Below are 20,412 nucleotides of genomic sequence, written 5' to 3' on the forward strand. Positions count from 1 at the left end.
ACATAACTTTCTCATCTACCTTACAGACCGGATCTCACACCTTCCGATTTCCGTCTGTTTGGCACAACGAAGGGCGCACTCCGCCGGAAGCAGTACATGGATACTGGGCTGGTTATTGTTGTCGACCAGTGCAGTGGTACCATGTGGGTATACATGCCCTCCCAGTGAGGTAGACTAAGGCCGTCACACTGAACGGAGATTGCGTTCAAAAATAGGGTTTCGTAGGCAAAAGAGTGGAGAATAATATGGTGCATTGGAATTCTAAATAAAACGAACCTGCTTACAGAAAAAAAAACATGTTGCATTACTTTTTGAACGCCGCTTGTACGAAGTTAATGTAAAAACGTAACAATCAACTTAGTTATATCTGTATGTACGTATATGTGAATTATGGATATCTAATAACTGTGTCAATGATCGTATGAGTTATAAGTAAAAATCTTCTAATATCTCTTTATATTCGATGAATTATTCTGATACAATTCTACCCCTGAATGACGTTTACTAATTTTCTATCTTCATACTCGCAGAATCCATGCGCAAAGTAGTTTCATACAATATCTATGCCATGATGGCATAATTATTCTTTGTAGTACTCTCTCTGGTGGTTGTTAGAAAAAAAAAGCTTCCGAAATTGTCTTCGTGCCGATTAGCCTGAGCTTTGTTTGAAGAATTGTAATCTGAATATTGAGATTTATGACAAAAGATAACATACGAAATTGTACGATTAAAAGGGAAATATATATATATATATATATATATATATATATATATATATATATATATATATATATATATATATATTGCCCCGTCATACAAAAGTGTGTATTTGACATTTGAAAATTAATTATATTGCCGGCCGTTGGTGGCCGAGCGGTTCTGGCGCTACAGTCTGGAACCGCGCGACCGCTACGGTCGCAGGTTCGAATCCTGCCTCGAGCATGAATGTGTGTGTTGTCCTTAGGTTAGTTAGGTTTAAGTAGTTCTAAGTTCCAGGGGACTTATGACCTCAGCAGTTGAGTCCCATAGTGCTCAGAGTCATTTGAACCAATTAATGGTATTCATCAATATATTGCGTAGTTGTTAATCAGAAGGGAACTTCCGAAAGACTGGATACGAACCTGCATTTAATAATCCAAGAGCTCCATTACCTCTTCGGAAGGTTAAACTTCATCAATGCCAAAATTCCGCTTGATCTGAGGTTTCCCGACTGATTATACAACGCTCCCAAAATTACGAGGCATTTTATTTGTACAGAGTAGCAGACTTCCGCAAAGCAGGAGCCTGCAGAAAAGAAGAATCATCGCCTGATTTCATTCTAACAAGTAAAATTTCTGAATCATTTTGAGTGACTGAGTTATGTCTGTGTTTCGCATTGTGAATGATTGATTGCTCGAACGAATTGAGGACCACACAACTACATAATTACATAGATAGGAGGAAAAATAAAAATCTGTCAGCCTTCCAGCATACATTTAGGTTTTTCTGGGCATGTGCGAAATTACACTTGTTATCAAAGGACTGTCATACTACTGAGAATGTTATTGCATTACAAAAGTCGTAAGAATCTGTTACGAATTTATTGTGCTTTATTGATGTCGTAAAATTGGTACAGACTACTGTGCGTCTTTAGTTATTTTGAACTGTTTATAAAACGCTTTCAAATTTCCGTAGCTTCTTAATAACAATTGTTTGTTAATGTGTGCTTTTAAGTAGTGTTTCTGCCTGTAGTGAAAAACGTTCCACCTACGTTGAGAGTAATGTTGTGGGTACCAGGTGGCTGACAGAACAGGGTGGCAGCAAATAGCAGAGGAGGCGGCGCCGGCGTTGCGTTACGAGGTTGTGATCCCGCGGGCCTACGGACAGCTTCGGTTTGCAATTGTTAGCTTTCACCGGGCACGCACTGGGCGCGATTGAGCAAGGCGCCGGCAGCTCGCGGCTTCGAAACGAGAGCAGGACGGAGCAGGCTGCGTTCCTCCGCCGCCGCGAATTCCCCCGTCCTTCTGGCAGGCTGGTGCCGGCGCTGCCTCCGCTATCGGCCACTCGCCGCTCCGCCTCCGTCGATAACAGAGTTTACACACCTCCGCACTCACAGATAGTTTCCGCTGCATCAACCCGTCCGGGGCACTACCCGACCGCTCCACGGCGGCAAGTAACTCCATCTTTCGCCCTGCTGTGAGTCCGCAGCTCGTTGTCGTGCGGTAGCGTTCTCGCTTCCCGCGCCCGGGTTCCCGGGTTCTGTTCCCGGCGGGGTCATGGATTTTCTCTGCCTCGTGATGACTGGGTGTTGTGTGACTGGAAGCTGCTTTGGAATACGGGGGTTTACAGTAGTATGCAGTATTGAGTATCTTCAGTGTGAAAAGCTGAAGCAGTACGCTGATCATCGGCTCTTTTCAGCAGTGATATCCAAGGTCCCTTGAAGTCCAAGGTCCCTGGCGCGAACCCAGATGCACCTCAATAAGGAAAGCGTGGCAGCAAGGTTGCTTAAATGTCACGCCACCGGGCAAGGAGTAACATCTGCACCGACCTTGGAGCACGATTTTGCTGCTGCTACGAAGAGAGCACAGATTACTGGATACAGTGTATGCTAGCTAAGCACGTTAGTAAGAGTACCAACGCACGTTTTCTCGACACGTACAGCGGATGGATGAAATCATGGAAAAACGAATAACACATTACCATGCGTAATACGGTGTAGGAAAACCGTCGGCACCCAAAACGCCTTCCTGTCTTCTCGGAATGGACAAATGCAAGTCCTCTATGCTTTTCAAGGGAATAGTGTGAAATAGTGTTAAGTTCAGGTAACGCGACTGAAGTGCGTACAGCTCACACACCCATCTCGCCAAAGTGGAGGAGAAAGGCTCAATAATACTGTACATATTATTTTAAATTGCAGGCAACTGCAACCAAACTTCCACATTTTGAAGGAAGTAATCCGCACTGGCTGCAGAATACTTTTTATTACAAGGTCAAAAATTAATTATGATTGTAGTGTTGCTCACGCCGCTAAATATTGCATTTTTGGCAATAACAAAGTTATATTATGTGGCAGGTGTCATTAGAGCACAGTTAATAAAGTCATTTCTTGAAATAATAATAAACTACGCACTCATCTTTTCGTGTTTCCCACGCTGGTCTCGTTGTGAACTCATGGTTCAATCGTCGAAAATCTAGGTAGTGATGATTCCAAGCTCGGATGCAAAGAGGCCTAGGTGTTATTCTGCGATATTCAAAAGTTTTATGGATGTCTTTCATAAACCATTCTTGAAGATTAAACTTTTGCAAGTTAGGGCAATGGTGATGTAAAAAAGTAATCAGCACTCCGAATTTAAGTTACACTTCTCTTTTATTACTTTTGTTGCAATCTCACATAACTCGTTCCAGAGCATCACTTCACAATATAAAACATACTTGAAAATATCTTCCTCACTGTTAAAGTTCACATTTCATAAACTGACTACAATTTGCGTCTTTTTAACATGACGACCAAAGCTTGACTCACTAATAACCGCTTACGTGCCCAAAAATCAGAGTTACAGGTACGTCAAAGATCATAGTGATAAAAGAAAGAATAGACGTAAGAACAATATCATTGCAATATATAGATATCGATGTATCGAAGTACCTCTACTTTAATGAAATCAGATCTGACTGTTGTCACAGAAATATGTTAACTATTTTACAGGAACACAGTAGAATACTGCTGGTGTCAAGAGGTTGAGGTGAGGTGTCGTAATGGTTACGAAATTCAAGTACCATTACAACCTGTTACACCTTCTAAGTGTTCTGCGAATGAATCGCAGTCTTTGGTTTGCTCTTCCCACAATATTACCTATGCGATCGTTCCAATTTAGGTTATTTGTAATTGTAATCCCTAAGTTACGGAATCAACCACATTCGAGCACCAACAATTTGCCCACGTTCGAATTCGATAATCTGCAGCGTAATGCACTCATGTCACTGTTTTAACCACGGCTGCCATGTACTGAGGATCCTTAACAGGTGTGAGGGTATCTACATCTAAGTTACTCATGTTGGGAGCTGTTCTTTATTCGAGTTTTGGAATATTTATTGTCTTCTTCGGTTAAGGGCTTTTCGGAAAAGCATGTTTAGTATCTCCGCTATAGTCGCACTGTCGTCGGAAACATTACCGTTGCTATCGCGCAGTGGCTGGCGGAGTAATATCGTGTGTACACGGTGCTTAAAAAAGTTACTCGGCCGAGCAAGTGGCTGCCGGCCTCGCGGTTAGTTCGGTGCAGCGCGGCGCGCGCACGGCGCCGGCGGTGAGGAGAGTGGCGTGTAGGAGGGGTTGCCTAGCGGGCAGGCGCTCCGCTCCCCGCAGCGCCAGCGCAGCGCAGTAGGCGGGCAGTCGCGCAGTGGGTGCCGCGCGGTGCGGACGTGTGTACTGAGTGCTCGCAGTGGTCCGTGTGGGCCGCGATGTGAACTGGCGATGGAAGCAGTGCCCGCCGACGACGATGGCTGCGTGCGCCTCGTGGCCGTCCGCAGCCTGCCCGGCGCCGACCTCAAGTCGGTGGCGGTGGCGACCGCCTCCCCCGAGCACGGGGGCGGCTGCTGCCCCCGCGTGCAGCAGCGCAGGGAGCGCGACCTGCAGAGGATGGCCCGCCGACGCAGCTCGATGGCGAGGGCGGCGTCCGTACCACGGCTCAGGGTGAGTCTCGGTGCTCCGCAGACGCTTTAGACAACCGTGGAAAAAAATTACGTGAAAGCAAAGTGTCCTGCAGCGGTCTCGGTTGCACTTAAGTAACTTAATTATATGTTTTTATGGGCCAAAAATATTAATTTTCTGAAGCGTTTTGCATTTATACAAAAGCCATTATATTGCTTCCTCTTACCGCGAGGATGCCTTGAACGAAGATTAGAGACAGACTGGAGATGACATTCAGGCCTGCCAACAATTGCTCTTCCCTCCCACCATTAGAGACTGGAAGAAGTGACAATGGTAGCCGAAGCAGCCTCCACCACTCATCTTTCGAGGTGTTATGTTATTTACAACTCTGCAGCTGCGCTTGCTGATGAGAGTCCACTGTTCGTATTCTTCAGTAACGACTATTGCAGAGACAAATGTTAAGTATTTCTTTGAGTTCAGTAGTAGATACCAGAGTATTTGCCGTTTAAACATCCCTGCTTATTTGTGCATTCGAAAGAGAGCGTCGAATAATCAGAACAGACGAAAGATCCCTTTTTTTTTGCCTATACGATTTTTACCAACATCAGCGAGTGCTAAATTTTTGACTTGCGCTTTGTACCGACGACAGTGATGAGATATTTTGTATCACGAGTTTTTGAAGATGGTCAGTGGCAGAAATGCGTTAGGAAATTGATAAAATATGAGTGATTTAGACATACAAGAAGTTACATAAGTTTTACAGATGCGTCTCAATGCTGTAGTAATCTACTTGAAAGGACACTTGTGTTCGTGACTCACACATTTTCCATAACTTGCACTGATCACTCCGTCCCCTGAAAGCGAAAAGAGCTGTGACGCACCAAACAGTGTAGTGTCACTCGTTTTCGTCGCTCAGGTCTGGTAGATTTAGTTAGTTCTAGGTGGTTTCAATCGTTTGTTCCTCTTTTACTGCGTCAGGCATATTCCCTAATATATACAATACATGCAGTCGGACAGGCTGGCCCACAATATTACACATGTCGCGTAACCACACCCACTAAACGAATATTCGAAACTTTTAAAAGAGAAACCGTTGTCGGCGGTAGATATTGGCTCTTCCACAAGTTGTAACTGTGAATAAACATTGAAGTACGTGTACTAAGTTCAGTATTACTTCACTAACACATTGGCACATAATGGCTCATACACTGTACTGCCCTTCGTTAGCACAGTGCCTGAGTGACCAGTTCATACTACTCATTTCATCATATCGCATAAAATTTCTCCGCACTGAGAGAGTGTTTATTTATTTTGCGTTTATTTGTTGTTGCTATCCAGTTTCATAGAGCCATTCAGATTGTCTGCTACTAACTAAAAAACTGAACTCCTCCGGAACAGGCCTTGAAGGCCCAACGGTCCGACCGGCCGCCGTGTCATCCTCAGCCCATAGGCGTCATTGGATGCTGATATGGAGGGGCATGTGGTCAGCACACCGCTCTCCCGGGCGTATGACAGTTTCCGAGACCGGAGTCGCTACTTGTCAATCAAGTAGAGCCTCAGTTTGCCTCACAAGATCTGAGTGCACCCCGCTTGCCAACAGCGCTCGGCAGACCGGATGGTCACCCATCCAAATGCTAGCCGAGCCCGACAGCGCTTAACTTCGGTGATCTGACGGGAACCGGCGTTACCACGGTGGCAAGGCCGTTGGACAGATTGTCTGCAGCTATGTTTGTAGTATAATATCGAAAAACATTCAGTTACATATATTCTTGAAAGCACCTTCGAAATTGTGAAAAAATCATACAAAAAATTGTGGTTAATGTACAAATGTATATTTTACATTATCACGGAGAGATTGTTTATGCTGGACACAGTTGCTTCGCGATTTTGTAAACGTCTCTATGGCAACGTCTCTTCATAGCTCTATAGACAACTATTGTTTTCGTCTACAACCGTCTGCGCTTCGCAGATGAAAGTTGTCAGAAAAGGCTGCCAGGTGTCAGGGATTTCCTTGAGATGGCTCGACTGTAGGAGTGTCTTAGTGTATTAAAACTTTATACATGTATTAAAACTTTATACATTTTTTCACTCACTCAATGTTTATGACGTCGTATCTGCTGAACTATGAGATGCAGGTGTTTCTTACACCCACGGCGAGTGTTACCTGACAGTAAGGAATATGTGTAACAAGTTTGGTTGAAATCGGCCCAATGGCTTAGGATGAGCTGTGGAAAATACGTAAATACATTTTTATAATTTATATGGGTTATTTTTATGTCAGTTTGTCATATTCACTGGGTATTATTGCATATTTAATAGCGAAAATATACGAGCGTTAATCTGCAACGTTAAAAGTTCACACATGTTTAAGATTCGATTTTGTGGTACACATCTGCACTGCATACATAATCCACACTGAGTTACGACCACACCGGATGTGTTACTTGGATCCATGTTGCTAAATGAGCTATTGTTGTTTGGGAGACGTGGTACTGGATGACGTAAACTGAATGTTAACAACGCAGCGAGCAGGACATCTGATGGAAAATTTCGAGCACAAACTTTGAACAAGCGAAATAATTGCAATGCTTAATCAACTTACGCTACAAAATGACTTCGGTGCAGATGTCCGTAAAGTCTCCTATTCGACAACTGCAAAACAACACGCCTGAATATGAGCAGTTAACTTATTTTTCACCTACACACTCCGTTTAACGCGACAGTAGTACCATTTGCCGTAAACTAACGCCTCTTTTCTAACAGCGGGCCGCGCGGGGAAGCCGTGCGGTCTTAGGCGTCTTGTCACGGTCCGCGCGGCTCTCTCCGTCGGAGGTTCGAGTCCTCTCTCGGGCATGGGTGTGTGTGTGTTGTCCACGGCGTCAGTTAGTTTAAGTAGTGTGTAAATTTAGGGGACGATGACCTAAGCAGTTTGGTCCCATGAGATATTGCCACATTTCTAACAGCGTAATTATTGTACGTTGTCTTTCAAGAGGCGTCCTTGTAATGGTGGCTCAAGTATTGAAAACAGTTACAGATACTCGCCGTTGAGACTTAGGTATCATGACAGAGTAGAATTTTGACAAATGTCATTGATTCAGAGCGCTCCTTGACAACACAAACATATTATCAATACTGTTGCGCATTTATTGGTGATATCGCATCTGTTTTTTTAGTTTTTGACTTGCGTTGTTTCGTTGTTTTTACAGAATTTTGTTAGTTTACTTCTTCACGAAACTGAACTGATAGCGACTTCTGAAAACATATTTCCGTTTCACAAAGCGCTCGTTTGAGAGTCCTCTGGAGGAACTGGTGGAGGAAAGCCTTAATCGCCTTTCACCTCGAGGCACGACAAGGAAGTTTACTCCGAGCGAAAATGTTTATCTTTGACGTCCGCACTGAGTGCAGTTTAACGAGCAAAGTTCCAGCGCCGCTCTCTAAATACAAGAAATACTTTTCTCGATTCGGCTTTCCACTGGGAGAATTCCGATTGTTCCGCTGAATGCTCTCTGAGAGTTCGCAGCAGGGGGCGCGGCGAAAGCTGTAGCCGGCTGGAAAGCAGATACCGACAGAAGACCTGGCAGGGGAGGTCTCTTCTTTCAGCGGCGGTCCCGCGAGAATGGAAAGGAGGAGGCGCGTCGGTGCGCATCCGGCGTCGGCGTCGGATTCCAGACACTCTTGTGTGTGCGGAGTGAAGGGCACCCGTGGGCGGTGGTGATCTGCCATCGCGAAGGCCCGGGGGTCGTCGCCGTGGCGACCGCGAAGCGCGGCTGGCGAGCTCCCAGCGACTGCACGCGCCCGCACTGCCGACCCCGAGCAAACCCTGAGGCACCGTCCGAATTAGCGCTGGGGTGTTTTGAGGAGAGGCGCATCAGGTGCTAAACTCGTCCGTCACCGCACGCGCCGCTCTGGTTCTGGGAACTCGGAGGATGGTGTTATATAAAATCTCTGACAAGTTTCTCGATGAAAATATCGCGCGCGCGGGTCCGTCCGTGGACATTCGTCCCACCTTGACCTTCAATCTTTTTCCCTTGCGAACTGTTGACGAGCTTTACTTTGCTCCCTGCTTTTGCGTTTCTTTCTTGTGACCGCTTTATCGGCCCAGGATTGTTTTCACAAGAAGGTAGGTTCCAGTTCTGAGGTGCCACAGGGATGCCTTTCGCCCTCGCTCGTTTGCTGCAGTCAACGAAACGATGGGCACAAAATTTGTGAAACCGAAACAGGTAGATGACTAATCTATGTAAAACCACGACAACAACTACTTTTGTTCTCGCTTTATCTTCACTCCAAAAGAAATGCACACTATTTTTGTAAAAATACAGTTTTCATTCTGCATGTGTGAAAGTTTTACAATGTGTAGCTACATCCTTCCCGCTTGTTTACAAACTTAGTTCAACCTATTCCCGTGAGTGGCGCCGTCACAGAATGTCTTCAAGATGGCTGCTACACTTGACGTTCGTCAGAAGCAAAGTGCTGTCATAGAATTCCTGTGCTGTGAAAATGAGACAATGGGAAACATCCACAAGAGGTTGAAAAAGGTGTACGGAGATGCTGCTGTCGATCGCAGTACAGTTAGTCGGTGGTCAAGCAGGTTACGTGATGAAAGCGGGCACGGCAATACTGAGGATTGTCCTCGCAGCGACAGGCCTCGTACTCCACACATTCCAGACAATGTGCAGAGAGGTAACGAACTGGTGACTGCTCACAGACGCATCACAGTGAACGAATTGTCACGCTACGTTGAGATAGTGGAAGGAAGTTTCTGCAGAATACAGAAAGTGTTGGCGGTAAAAAAAGGTTTGTGCCAGGTGGGTTCCCAGGATGTTGATAGTGGCTCACAAAGAAACAAGAAAAACGGTATGCAGCGAACTTTTGGAATAGTACGAGAATGGTGGAGATGAATTGGTTGGAAGAATTGTGACAGGTGATGAAACATGACTCCATCATTTTTCATCAGAGACGAAGAAGCAATCAATGCAGTGGCATTATGCAAATTCATCCAAGAAAAAAAATTCAAAACCACACCTTCTGCTGCAAAACTTATGGCTACGGTGTTTTTCGATTCCGAAGGACATCATGCCAAGTGGAACCACCATAAATTCTGACGCATTTGTGACGACACTGAAGGAACTTTAAGCTCGACTGAGTCGTGTTCGACCACATCGGCAAAAGCAGGATGGTTTGCTGTTGCATGACAATGCACGGCCGCATGTCAGTCAAAAAATCGTGGAAGCGATCACAAAACTCGGATGGACAACACTGAAACACCCGCCTTACAGTCCTGACCTGGCTCCATGTGACTGTCATCTCTTTGGGAAACTGAAAGACTCTCTTCGTGGAACAAGGTTTGAAGATGATGACTCCCCTGTCCACGCTGCCAAACAGTGGCTCCAACAGGTTGGTCCAAAATTTTACCGTGCGGGTATACAGGCGCTGGTTCCAAGATGGCGTAAGGCAGTTGAGAGTGATGGAAATTATGTGGAGAAATGAAAATATTGTTCCTAAAGGATGTATCTACACACTGTAAAACCTTCAAACATGTAGAATAAAAGATGTATTTTTAAAAAATAGTGTGCATTTCTTTTGGAGTGACCCTCGTATCTTAGTATCCGTTCCCCCTTTTGCTGTCTGGTTACAACAATACGCAGACTTTCTCCTCCAGTCTCCACCCTTCCATCCCCCGCCGTGTCGTTCATACAACTCTTTTTATCCACGTTTCATCTCCCCTCCGTGCCGGCTGTGTTAGCCAGGGGCAGGGCAAGATCATTTCCAGCCGCAGTGGGCGATGTTGGGGTACTCCTCTCTATTTGATTTGCAGACAGGGGGCGGCACGGGGGAGGTGCAGACATTCCCAACATTGACCTGAGAGTCAGGGGAAACAGCTGCAGAAACCATTTAGTTAACGCTTCTGTCTCACAGTTTTGTGGCGGCGTATTCAGAGCCACAGACAGCATATTCTACACTCGATACGTGAGAAAAGACGGCAAAGCGGGGATACCGATTTCGATTTCATCATAAATGTCTAAACATAGATGGCCGATAACAATCGACATCATAACACCGTTGTTAAATAATGAATTTATATCATGAGGTTTATAAATATATAACATTTATTAATCAGCAAATACAGAAACAATTAACATTACGTATTCCATAAGTTTCTACGGACTGTAATGCTTTTTATTACATTTTGGTAGTGCCAGTAACACGGAATTCTCCAGTTTTGTGATCCCTTTCGAAACAACATAAACGTGAAATAATCAAAAAAATCTAGTGTTAACAAGCTGCTGATTTCGGTCGTCGGCGAGTGGGACGTTGCTATACTGTTGTACCATTTGGTAACCGTCTTTAAGGTTAACACAGACCTCAAGAAAATGGATAAGAGTTCTAAACATTCATGGTGGTGTCTGTTCTATATCGTGTCTCCCCACCAATTTCGCTCAACGACGCTCTGAGCGTGTTTTTTAGGGAATTGACTTGTTTGAACTTGGGACCTGTTGCTGGTAAGGAGACGCCAGACCACACATGACATGTAGAATTCAGAAGATTTCAGTGAGACTAGCGATGATATAATCAAATACTAAATTATCTCAGCGTCATCACCACTGTACTCCCTGTAAAAGAATCTTAATACTAACTAAATTTAGTGGAAAGGGTTCAAGGCTTTCCTATTTTTAGTTAGCTGGTAAAATAACGTCGAAAAAGCAGTTACGTTTACCATTGGAAATTTTGTTCTGCTCACAAAACATCGTTTATAAATTGCACTATTGATAAAAGGAAATGTTTTAATACAGGATGGTAAAAGCAACTGCGTTCAACAAAAATGTGAACGAATATTCCCTGAATGGGTTTCCAAGTTCTACAATGGATCGAAGGATGACCTATGCCATATCACATCTATAATCTAGGTTTAAATTAAGTTTCACAAAAGAGAAAACTATCAAAATGGTCTACAGTGACCCTCAATTATCTTTAATTACTTATCTAACTTGTCGTAAATTACAGTGGCTGATGTGGCTTCTCAATAACTATATAACAGAGCAATTATCGCGTTTCAGATTTTTACTTCAAGTGGCAACTGTGAACACCATGAGTTTTAATTAACGATCGACACTAGTATTACGCAAAAAGGGGATTAACAGATGAGACTTCTGCAGTTCTGAGTGAAGCCTTATGCGCTCAAAAATGCGGCATCGCGTGCGTTCATTACCTTGTCGGTGTTTAGGCAGCGTCAGGGCAGCGGCGGGCAGCACAACTCCGCTCACCTCGCCATCTCGGAAGCAACTCTTAACTTCTCCTTACTACAATTTACGAAAGTTGGTTTCAAAAAAAACTATCTGGCTGTGTTTTCATCTGACCAATCAGGGTCTCAATGTTAACCTTAAGCTCCGCCTACAAAAATTCTGTCTATCCAATGAGAAACTTTATACTTTTCGTGGTGGGACAATGTTTTTAAAGTTTGCAGCGTAACAGAGACGCTAAAAAGTCTCACGGTAAAACCTTCAGCTGGTGTGGTCCTTTCAGCGTTATCGTAAGATGTATACTGTTCTTCTGGAGGGCTCTATCTTTTAACATGGGCTGGCGGGTGGTCCTAATGCAACAGACACGCGAAAAGGCTCACGCTAAAACTTGCGGGTGGTAGTGACCCTTTTTGTGTTATTGAAAGATCTATACTGTTTTTCTGGAGGGCTCTAGCCTTTAACATGAGCTGGGGGTTGGTCCTTGTAACAGAGACGCGAAACAGTCTCACGCTAAAACGTGCGGGTTGTGTGGCGCTAGTGGTTAGCTGGCGACGTGGGTGTCCAGTCCGTCCCTTATCGTAGGGCCTTCTAGCTTAACACGGTTCTGCTCTCGGCTTCTGTCCTCGTTTCTCCCCTCGGAACTGCGTCGGTCTCACGGTGGGAAGGTACGACATGCATTTAGGCATTCTTGTGTTAGTCTGTGGTATTCCATTTGCTCACTCGTTACTCGTATTACTTCGGTTAATTGAATGTCACGATTTATTCGGAGCTATGTGACATACTACTGGATTTGCTTATCATGTCAGGGTTTTCATGGAAGGTGTTGGATTTGCCTGACACCTTACAGAGTGTCGACAGTGTTTATTAATCGTAGTAAGTAGCTTTCAAAGTAACAAAAGAAAAGTGCAAAATTATTTGATAACTGATAGAGTACAAACATTGTGAATACATTTATTTCTTGTAAGTGCTTAAATTTACGTGCATTATATGTAATCTTACGTATCGCGATAGGGAAATGTCTTTGCATAAAAATGAACTTACTTAATTCGCAGTATCATTCGTAATAATTAAAAGGAATAATCCAGACAGTACGGGCGTACAATATTTCACATCACGAAAGCATGAAATGGATGTACAGTGAAAGGCATTAGTCGACTCTTAACTACAAAAATAGCCTTAGTTCGTTCCTTCAAAAATTTTGCTCACCCCACTCTATGGCAACGTTTTACAAGTCGCATTTTTGTTACACTGGTGTTGTTATTAGATATGTTCAGAAAAAGATTGTTTTGAATAACGAAAAAATTACTGACAGTGGTGAAAAGTTGCGGTTTTTTTCTTTTTGCAGCATCGGCGGTCGATATCTTGTCTTTAATATCGATGTTACAGTATTATAGAAACTTTAACATCGATATTTTGTGAATATTGCGATGATCATCGAACATCCATTCTGTCCACTGTTTCGATCTTGGTACCTGTGAGCATCGCAAAAATGTAGGACCCCAACTACATCAAACGATTCTTGTGCCCTATATTAATTACTGCGTAAGATGGCTTATCTGTAGGATAGCGAATGTCAGAAATATGAAAATATAGCGGTATTGACAACTGGTCTTCTTTCGTCATTACTGTGCTTCAGAAAGCAGTAATATTGGGGTTTATCGTTGCGTCAACGACGATGTCATTAGAGTGGGTCAATAAGGTTGGATTGGGCAAATGTAGGGAAGGAAATCAGCAGTGTTGTTTCAATGGAACCAACCCGATGCCCGCTTTAAACAATTTGGGGCAATCGCGGAAAAGTTGACTCTGGATGTTCGTCCTCCAGGAACAAGCACAGTGATTTACCACTGAGGCGTCACACTCGGCTTGCGAATCACATGAGAGCATTGAGTGTACCTGGCGATGTCTGAAATGTTGGGCCACTTTGGATTCAAAAACTTTGCACGCTGATGCCTTCTTTCAGAGTCTATTATTGCTATTTCAGTATTCCTGAAAGGGTACTTAACGATAATAATCTACAAAATGAAATCCGCAATCATAACAGAAAGAATTATCGTGTTTTGGCCGAGCAGCGTGGTTACACGACGAACTGAAGGGTGTACTTGTATGAGGAAAAGCTTATAGATCACTTTAGACAAAAGCCGCTTGAACAAGAACCCGTTGGTTTTTTATTTCCCTTCCTACTGATACTCTCGACTATAAATAAGCCTCTAACCGTTCTTTATGTTTTTGACGTACCCTTTCCTGAATTCAGTTCACGTATGAGAACAAATTCCATTATAAACAAAGGGTTCCACATGTGCTATTTATTCATATAAAGTTAATTACCCATGCATGTTTCCGTGATTTCTTAGAGTACTTAACAGTGCCAACTGTCTTCTGCATGACAGGCGATGTTTCAATACAGTTTGTTTTCTGCAGATTTGTAGTTGGTGTTCGTGTTTTCAATAGTGTCAAAACTCTTATGAACTGTTCAAAATGTTCAAATGTGTGTGAAATCTTATGGGACGTAACTGCTAAGGTCATCAGTCCCTAAGCTTACACACTACTTAAACTAAATTATCCTAAGGACAAACACACACACCCATGCCCGAGGGAGGACTCGAATCTCCGCCAGGACCAGCCGCACAGTCCATTACTGCAGCGCCTCAGACCGCTCGGCTAATCCCGCGCGGCCCTTATGAACTATGTTGGCAACGTACAGTTCATAGAGTTTTTACGAAGTAGGGACCAAAACTACCAACAACAAAATCTGCGGATGACGTATTGAAACATCGGCTGACGTACAGAAGGGAAGAGCGAGATGAACAACAAGAAGTGCTGTTAAGTGCGTTAGAGGGTAACCCTGTATGTATGTATGGGTGAAGACAAACAAGCAAGAAATTGTTTTTTTGCTCAAGGCAAAGTTCTCAAAGCATATTATTTATCGCTGAAGTAAACTCTGACACAGGCAGCAAGCTTCTCAACACCATAATCATCGATATGAGTTATGGTGACCTAGTAATGGCTGCTGTCAGCTAATTTTACAGAGCATTTCGTAAACAATGACCAAGGCACCGTTTTACTGGCAGATTCTAGTTAGCTTTGCTGTCGTATGTTTTAAGGCACTATTCGACATTATTTGTGCTCTCGGGGCGCAGGAAGGGGCAGGCAGTCTGTGTATCTCCTGGCGCTATGCGGCCTTGGCGCGAGGGGAGACGTTCAAAGAAAGCGACCCCTCAAGGCTAGCCACAAGGGAGCGACGCGTCCACATTTTATCCCTCCCTCCCTCACGCCCTCATCACGTCGAGGGGGCGCGCGCAGTGTCTTACTTCCCGGACAGATCCGGCCTGTTACTCTGCTATCACTGCCCGCTACGTGTTAGCTCCATCTGTACCACCTAAAATGGAAAGTTGATGTTCTCCTCGTGATAAACATCGCCATGTTAGATACAGTGAGTCATAAAATTCTAGTTGCCGTAAAGCACTGGATTGTGCCTTGTTTTAACATTTTGATAAACCTACTGCTTCGCAGTGGCTTTTACCACACTTTCATTCTGAATACAAGCTCAGCAGACAAAATCTTAGACATCTAGGCACCCCCTTATAAATGAGCACACTGGTCGATTCCGAGCGTCTGAAGTTGACTTGATACCACGCAACCATGTGATTAGGAATGCAATGTGTGTTCTGGACCGAATTTGTACTTACGAGGTACTGGAATATGCGATACCACTGACTTCTAGCAGGGTCTGGAGACAAATGTCACGTCTCGTCAGTGACAATCGCCTTAAAACCTGACAGGAATTACTCGACCGTTAGTGAATGCTGGTCCATCTGAACCAGTTTTCGAGTGAAAATTGCGAAAGGAATTGCATATAATCGGCATCTGAAATCGGGTACTACGCAAAAGGCCATTGCTCAAAATGGCAGACATAGCTGCAGTCTTCACTGGGCAAAACAGCACAGAAACTGGACAGACGTTCACTGAAGTCATGTAGTGTGGCCCTACGACTCGTGCGTATCCCTTTTCAGATCATGTAAAGCGCCCTGTGCAATGATGGCCCTTGGAAGCGTTTAAACCGCAGTGTCGGGGCTGTAGTCTAGGTTGAACGAAGTTATGTGGGTGTTTCCGTAGCATGACTTGAGTCGAACCATTCAGGGTACCGTGAACATGAGCCAGGTTGTTCATTTCAACATTGTCTGTGAACAACTTTTGCCCTTTGTTCTACGTATTCGTGTCGAGTATACTGTGGGCGCTCGAAGGTGACACATCAGTGCTCACAGGGATGCACGCATACGTGCCTGGTAAATGAGCTGCTGTCAGCCCATAGAAAATCTCTACTTGTGCTGGACGAAGGGTGGAACGCGGCGACCAACATGCCTGCAGTGTCGTACCGTCTACGGAATCTAATAATCGATCACTGGCTTTAGCTTGCTGCTGTAATCTGGAATACCTCGGATGACGCGAAAAAACGCACTAAAAGATTTCTAAATAGTTCAGAGAAGACAGGATGATTCGTGAGACACTCGTTAGGAAGCATACGTGTTTACGGCATTCAGGCACTGATCGGGACTGTAGGAAAGGCATCGCTCTCCATCGGAATGCCTCTCTGCGTAAACAAATCGCAAACAAGGTCACATATAAGTAGTACCAACACCACTGCAAAGGACACCGCATTGTAACACGAATGTAAAAGTTCGATTTATGATGAAAGCTTTTCCTCATGTTGAAAGAATCAAATTATTAAGTTTCGTACGCGATAATCAAAGAATGAAATCTGATATACGTTAAAACATGTGGACAGTAAGACAAAGAAGACATTTGTGTGACGTAGCGAATGGCCGAAGTAGAGAAGATATAATAGCACTGACAATAGCAAGGATACCTTTTCTGGAAAAAAATAAATTTTCTAACATCGCCGGCCGCTGTGGCCGAGCGGTTCTAGGCACTTCTGTCCGGAACCGCAGGTTCGAATCCTGCCTCGGGCATGGATGTGTGTGATGTCCTTACGTTAGTTAGGTTTAAGTAGTCCTAAGTTATAAGGGACTGATTACCTCAGAAGGTAAGTCCCATAGTGCTCAGAGTCATTTGAACTATTTTGAAATTGTCAATGTTTAATTCAGATTTTACTCGAAAATTAAGAAAAAATACAGATTTATCATATAGCGCTAGGAAACGCAATTTCCTCAACAGAAAGGTAAACTTAAAAAAAAAAAAACGCAAATCATGTCTTCAGTACTTCGTCGAACGTGTATAAAACGTGTTTCTGTTATTCATAGCCGGCCGCGGTGGTCTCGCGGTTCTAGGCGCGCAGTCCGGAACCGTGCGACTGCTACGGTCGCAGGTTCGAATCCTGCCTCGGGCATGGCTGTGTGTGATGTCCTTAGGTTAGTTAGGTTTAAGTAGTTCTAAGTTCTAGGGGACTAATGACCACAGCAGTTGAGTCCCATAGTGCTCAGAGCCATTTGAACCATTTTTTTGTTATTCATAAACAACTTTTACATTTATCAATAATACCAGGAAACTCTTGCCGTCAATCATAGAGAAGAATGTTCAATTGAATACAAAGTTGCAACAATAATTACGATTATATACATATTTTTGTATTTCTGTGCATGTAAACTGCACGTGCCCCAAAAGTAACTGCTTTGGTTGTACGAAAGCGCAGAAGTTACGCGATCAACTAACTTTTATTATTTACCAAATGTAGTTTATATACTGTAAGGATACAAAATCCACAATGTACTAACACTGAATAATGTATGGTTCTAATTATGTACAAAACAAACAACCAAGCAAACAAAAAAACACAAAGAAGTCGTCATCTCCCAGTTTCTCTTTTACATGTTCATTTATGTTTCTTTCTCTACCAATGCTGCCTGCACTACCGGTAATACTACCATTTTACAATGTCATTTATATCATCTACAAAAACTACCGAACCGTAGTTTTGGTAGAGTGCAGCTCTAACCGTGCCTCGCTGTTACAAAAGACATGGAGTGGAACAAACGGGGTCGAACGGAATGTGGACTAAGCCAGCGACCGCCACGGGTCTGGTTATATCACGGAAAGCACAGCTCATGTTACGTCTTGGTTACGTAACAGTTGAGAAAGGAGCAGTAAAGTCCGTGAGCCGTGAGCTTTCCATGCAGGCACTTCCGACAACAGCGTGTCCAATTACTGTCCTTGCTGATAGCACACGGCAACTTCGTGCGTGCACACGTAGAAAATCATAGCCATAGAGCTGACACGTCGCCCAGGCTTCCGACTTTCCCCGCTGCTGCTCATAATGACACTGGAAACACCATACAAACGACACCCGGGGGCTGTCTATGGCAGCCAAAAACACCTGCTGTTGTGGCGGCAGGCACATCACTGGAAAATTTTCCGCTTTTCATTTGCTTCATATGAAAAAAGAGCCCAAACATCTTTGTGTTTTTAAGCCTCCGATGTTGCAAAATTCTGTGTCTGTTATCTCACATGGCACGTATGAACAGAATAATATTTCTGTTTTGTCCTTCGCTTCTTGTGTCTTTAGACACATTTCCCACAATTTTGTATTTACAAATTGTATGAGCTCAGCTTTTCCCATCTGAAACCGATCACAGTTATGGGTTTGGTTGACTTCCTCTTATACTTTGTTATCATGTGCAAACTTTCTCTCGTTTGTACCAACATTTCCCCTTGTTTATACTAACACTTCAGATAACATAGAGCCAATACACATAGTTACTTCCGTATCTGTGAACACGGGCCTTTCGAAACGAACAAATAACGGTTCTTCGGTATAACCGAGGGAATATCTTTCATATGCACCATTATTATTATTATTATTATCATTATTATTATTAAGGGTTTATGTTCTGTATACGTAATACATTAAAGGCTAATTTCTGAGTGGAATTTGTCAAAAGATGAGTAAAAAGTTACAAATACGACTAACATGAAAACATCAGAAGACACAAACTGGAAATTACTACTTCAAGTTATGATAGTTCCATTTTCGAAGCTTACCTATCTGTTGGCGTATTTCGATATTTGTTAAAATATGAAGGTTGATTACTTTCACACCAGCGTACATCACCATACAGTTTCGGGTTAGTCATTTATTTAACCGCAAAGTGGCGAGTGTGGCGGTATAATTCTTCGTGTGTAAGTGCCGTCTCTGAAATGCACGACCTGTTTATAACAAAAAATGTCTGCCGAACCTAGTGGACAGTGCCGTTAGCTTTTGTCACAGCCGAAGCACGATGCATCGGATTATTTCTTCAGTTGACTCCCGAGCACTACGCCGTGTACTACGACTATTAATCAACACCTGCAACGGTCCGAAGATGGAAACGAGAAGTGTGAAACGTCCCCTTAGAAAAATTATACAAGACTGTGCTTAAACTGAAACACAATATTTTTGGCGCAACGCAATCTGACTTCCAAAAATCCCTACGAAAGAGGTCGCCATATGAATCGTCCCCTTAGAAAAATTATACAAGACTGTGCTTAAACTGAAATACAATATTTTTGGCGCAACGCAATCTGACTTCCAAAAATCCCTACGAAAGAGGTCGCCATATGAAACGTCCCCTTAGAAAAATTATAGAAGACTGTGCTTAAACTGAAATACAATATTTTTAGCGCAACGCAATCTGACTTCCAAAAATCCCTACGAAAGAATGGCCCTGATTAACATTAACCTATACGTTTCACAAATCACTTACAAAAATCTTCGTTACTCAAGCTACTGCAATACAGCGAGCGCCACTACTGCCAGCTAAATAAAAGATTCAAACTACTGAAGGCACTAACCACTGATAGGTATAGTTAGCAAATGAAAGATTTTAATACAGAACAGACAATGTATTTACCTTAATAGTCATAATATATATGATAGTTCATGACATCCAGTCTTACAAATTACAAAACTCCGCCATCTCTCTCCCCACGTCCACCACTGCTGGCGGCTCACCTCCAACTGCGCAACGCTACGCGCTGTTAGCATCCAGCTGCCGCAGCTCAACACTGCAATGGCAGACAACAATGCAAACTAAACACAGACTGCGCACAGCACAGCCAGTGATTTTTCATACAGAGCGCTATGTGGCGTTACCAATAAGAAAACCTAAACAGCCTACTTACATATGCTGTCAAACTTCATGTCGTGGCCACGAGTATGCACACCAGCATTTCCAAGAAATGTCGTAGCGATTTTTGGAAGGACTACGTTTTAAGAGCAGTTACGCAATAACCAACACTGCTAAATTTAAACGACAAGAGATTTCATGGAGGACTGTCGAATGCACTGTTCTCCTGTATGCTCCACTTGAGAGGAGAAAGATCAGGGAATTACTCCATTCGCGCTGGATTCGTTCAGATGGAAAGAGCAGATATTTTGCTATTTCGCGGGTGCCTTGTATATTGTATAAATACTAAGATAAAAATTTCAGACTAAGAAGATACATTGCCTTACTCCAACACAGCTGCTCTTTACGTGGAAACGCAGAAATTACTTAATGTTTACGTCTGAATGTGACGCTAAAAATCTTTTAACAAGAACGAACAGGCACGGCGGTT

At 43.5% G+C, this 20,412-nt stretch overlaps 1 protein-coding gene and 1 pseudogene across 1 annotated transcript in view; one reads left to right on the forward strand and one right to left on the reverse strand.

Annotated features, from left to right (window-relative positions):
• LOC126267894 (puratrophin-1-like) overlaps window positions 1-20,412 on the forward strand; it is a 1,105,633-nt gene that overhangs the window by 911,623 nt on the left and 173,598 nt on the right. The window lies entirely within an intron of this gene.
• On the reverse strand, window positions 6,219-6,336 carry LOC126268284 (5S ribosomal RNA; annotated as a pseudogene).

This window comes from Schistocerca gregaria, chromosome 4, assembly GCF_023897955.1.
Source record: "Schistocerca gregaria isolate iqSchGreg1 chromosome 4, iqSchGreg1.2, whole genome shotgun sequence".
In the NCBI taxonomy this organism is placed as follows: domain Eukaryota; kingdom Metazoa; phylum Arthropoda; class Insecta; order Orthoptera; family Acrididae; genus Schistocerca; species Schistocerca gregaria.